Raw genomic sequence first — 4831 nt, 5'->3', positions numbered from 1 at the left:
GTTGGCCATTGAGAAACAGGCTCCGATTGGATGCTGTTTCTCCTTCCTGTCAGCCGAAGATTACGTTATTCTCGCTGAGAGTTTTGTCATCGTAGCTATTTAAAGCTAGCTTTATTATTCACTCAGAGTGGTAAAATAAGACTTAATTGGAGAGAAAGCTGATATTTCCTCCTTCCTTAAAAGCAGTGGTTTTCTCGATGTGTTCGATTGGTGTCACTTGTGGTGGCGACCTGAGTGTCCCTCCTGCTCTAGTGAGGCTGCGGAGTCACAGTCCAAAGCTGCCTGCCCATCTGCTTCTAGGATAATCCAGAGGGGCTGCAGCAGGCGTTGAAAGTTATTTTTCGCTTCCTATGTCCTTTGCACTTTCTCCTTCTGCTGTTTCTGCCAAGAGGAACATTTATTAGATTAAAAAAAAAAAACTGGTGTGTAGACTTGTGAGGTAACATTTTAAACAAAATCTGCAGAAGTAATTTTCTTCTTTTTAATTTTCTAATTATGTTTCTATATGCGGATTAAAACATAATGCATGTATTTTCTGACTTCTGACCTATATTTTCATTATCAGTAAAACTGCTTGAAGAAGGCTTCATGCAATAGACAGTGTTTATAAGAAGCATTGCAGCCAGTACTTTCAAACAGAGTTTCAGTACTTGGGAGTACAAACATCCAAATTTAAAAAACAGATCAATTATAGAATGATCCTGATTACAAAAGGATGATTTGTTTTACAAAAGAAATCTCAAGAGTTCTTTAAGTAGAATTTTTTCTTATCCCACCTAAAATAAAACACGATTTTAAATGGACTTAGACATAATGAATAAACACATGTATAAAGTGAAGTTGCACTTAAAGAACACTTATTCACAACACCAAATATCACAATTTTTGTTGCTGTTGAAACTTTCTGACTTAAAATTAAAATAAACCAAATTTCTACCTGTTGAAATGAGTGAGATAATTGGCCCAGGGCACCCTAAAATGAAGAACTCAAGAAAATTTTTGCATCATTTAGACAATCACATGTTTATCAAAAACAACTCCAACCACATTCATTCCATGTATTTATCATAAAATGATAAAAAAATGATTACCTGGTATTGAGCACATATTACTTGCAAGATTGTGTGCTTATAAGCAATTTCTGCATTCTTAGTATTATCCATTAGGTGCTTACTGATGTTTTACACACATTATCCCATTTGATCCCACCGCAAATTCATTATGTATATGGTATTATAATCATGTACATTTTATGGCTAACAGAACTCAAGTGCAGAGAGTACAAATAACATATCCTACATTTCACAGATCATGAGTTTAGATCCACAAGTAAAACCCAGGTTTGTTTCAGTCCAGCACCTTAGCTCTTGTTTACTATGGAATACTACGCTGCCCCCAAAATAATTGTAGTTAACAAATATTTATTGAGCATTCACTCTGTGCCAGGCACTGTTATAGTCACTGGGGATGTAGCAGTGAATAACAACAAAGTCCCCTCTTTTATGGAACTTATACCCAAATGGAGGAAACAGATGGACAAACAATGAATAAACTAAATTTTTATTCTAAGTGAGATGTTAATTTGGGACATTCTAAGTTTAATTTGCCTTTTAGTCTATAAAATAGAGATGTCAAGTGGGAAGCTACACATTTGAATTTGGACTTCACAGATGTTCTCAGCTGAAGATGTAAATTTTGAAGTAATTGACTTGAAGATGCCATTTAAAGCCATGACTGAATGAGGTGATCTAGTAGTGAATGTTGATAGAGAAACCTGAGGTGTGCCTTCATTTAGGGGTCATGAAGATGAGAGGGATCCAGCAAAAGAGACTAAAAAGTAGAAGTCTGGGAGGTAGGAGGAAAAGAGAGAAAGATTTGAGGATACAAATAAAGTGTTTCAATGAGGACAGTGTGATCAGCTCTGACATATGCTACTGAGAATGTTGAATAAGATGAAGACAGAGCTAAAATATTGAATTAAAGGCCTTCTCAGCAAGAATAGATGCTACATTCTAACACTACATAAATATTATCTGATTTAATTCTCATGGCAACCCAATGAGGGAGGTAATTGGGTTGGTAATATCTAATCCAATGGGTATGGTAATATCTATCATATTTTTACAGAGCAGGGCATTTAATCTGGAAATTAAAGATTTGGGGTTCCTGTCATGGCTCAGGGGGTTAATGAACCTGACTACTAGCATCCATGAGGATGCAGATTTGATCCCTGGCCTCGCTCAGTGGGTTAAGGATCTGGAGTTGCCGTGAGCTGTGGTGTAAGTTACAGACATGGCTCAGATCCCACATTGCTGTGGCTGTGGCATAGGCCGGTGGTTACAGCTCTGATTGGACCCCCAGGCTGGGAAACTGCATGTGCTGCAGGTGCAGCCCTAAAAAAAAGACTAGCCTTTGGTCACAAAGTTTGGATTTATTAGGTCTTAGTAGCCAGGATTGTTGAACACTGCTACATCTTATTCAAAAACCCATGTTCTTTGCACCACTTCATTCTGTGAAGGATGGGTAGAATTGTTGGCTGCACATTGATAGCTTTAGTCCCTGTTGGTAATACTGAAATACCAACATGCCAACACCAGCACTGGATACTGACATGCTGATTCTTAGACTCTGTACCATTCAACTCTTCATTTTACAGAAGAGGAACCAAGGTTTAGAGAAGTAAACTGATATGCCTGCTGTCACATCTCTCATGGTCCCTGATCTCTTGACTTATTACCTAATTATCTCTTGACTCACTACCTAATGCTTGTTCTACTGCATTATATGGTTAACTAAAAAGTCCTTTAAGGGCAAAATTCCTTTTCATTAAGCTAGCCTGGTGCAAAGGAGTTGCAGGGATAGCTCTCAAATTAGAGAGATTAAAGGGATTTAATAGATTGGAAGTGGAAGCAGATAGAGGTCATATTCAGAAAGTATTAGAAAATTCCCTTCTAAAGTGTAACTTCAAGAAATGCTGACCTCCCCCACTTTCTTACCAGGAATTTACCCTCCTCTAAATATCTTAAAAAAAAAAAATTCTTTGCCTGCATCCATGACATGTGGAAGTTCCCGGGCCAGGGATCAAACAAATGCCATAGCAGTGACCTGAGCCACAGCAGTGACAACACTGGATCTTTAACCCACTGAGCCACCAGGGAACTCCTAAATATCTTTAATTATGTTGATTGTTAAAAATATGTATGTGTAAAGTCTATATGATGTTTTATTTAAGATAAGAAGCTGATGGGAGTTCCCTTCAATCCTCAGTGGTTAATGAACCCTACCAGGATCCATGAGGATTTGGGTTCAATCCCTGGCCTCACTGTGAGCTGTGGTGTAGGTTGAAGATGCGGCTCGGATCTGGCGTTGCTGTGGCTGTGGCATAGGCCGGCAGCTGTAGCTACAATTAGACCCCTAGCCTGGGAACGTCCACAGGCCGTGGGTGCAGCCCTAAAAAGCAAAAAATTAAATTAAATTAAATTAAATTGGAAGCTGAGAAGAAATATGACAAAATTATGTATTAAAATCACGAAGAATATTGGATAATATTTAACTAAGTTAAATCATTGGTGTATTAAATTGCTACAATATTTGAGGAAGCGTTATTATTATTTTAACTCTAGTTACTATTACTTACAGTACTGACTTGGTCCCTCATCTTGCACCCTACACAATGAAACCTTAGAAGTTTCCTAGAAAAGTAGGGGGAAAAATCTAAATTAGGGAGAAAAAAAGTTTCTTATTGATTAGTATAATTATTCAAAATAATCTTTATCATGACGTTTTGGATTTGATTTAAAATGACAGGGCAAGCTGGGTTATACATCAAACAGAATTAGCCATATGGTTTTAAGTACTGAATTTGGGTGATGGATACATGGGAGGGGCGGTGTTTGAAAATTTGAAAATGTTCACTATAAAAAAGTAAACCAAAAGTAGAAAATAAAAACAAAATTTTAATCAAAGTATACACCTTTGTAACCCCTGAAAGTTGTCAATCTCTCGGAAAATTTAAGCATCTTAAAATATTTTTGTTGAAGGAAAATAAAAGGCAAAAAAAAAAAAGGAAAGGAAACAAAAGAAAACAAAAAAGATGAAATTATATAACCAATTAGATCAAGGGAGACAGAGAAAAACTAGGCAAATAACCGTGCGTAATAGTATTGAAAGCTTTGGGAAAGTAACTGAAGAACGTTTTTGTAATACACTCTGGGTTTGTTTTTTGTTTTTTTGTTTTTTTTTTTTTGATGTTCTTATTTTCACCCCTCCACCTTAAAGAGCAGTAACATCTAAGAAGTATTTTCTTACCATTTATTTTACATATTAAGTATGTTATTAGTCTTTAAGCTTGGTTTAGACTACTTTGCAATGTTTTTAAAAAGTAATTTTTATATCATTGTACAATATTACTTTTTAAAATATCTGCAATTTACAGGTCCTTCCACCATCAGAGATCAGTACTGCATGGAATTTTATTATTATTATCTTACAAAGAGAGAGAATCAAGATAACTTCATTGTGCATGTGCGCATGGACTCATGTGCAGTGATGTTTATATATGGCTACTTAGTCTTGGCAGCACAGAAAACTCTAACTCAAAAGCTGTAGAGTCACACAACATGTGCTCATCTCCACGGTAACCAGTTCTAAGATAAATACACTGCTGAACAATGGTCCCAAAATAGTCCGTTACCCATTTTTGTAGATTTTTATTGTACCAGCAAAAAACAATTTTGGAAAATCTTGTTCCATCCCATAACCAACAAAAATAGAGACAACAAACACATACTCAAAACTGCAGAGAAAATATAGTTAAGTGTAATGACAATTT

This window comes from Sus scrofa, chromosome 15, assembly GCF_000003025.6.
Source record: "Sus scrofa isolate TJ Tabasco breed Duroc chromosome 15, Sscrofa11.1, whole genome shotgun sequence".
NCBI lineage: Eukaryota > Metazoa > Chordata > Mammalia > Artiodactyla > Suidae > Sus > Sus scrofa.
The sequence above is the reverse complement of the archived record's forward strand: the minus strand, read 5'-3'. Positions refer to the sequence as shown.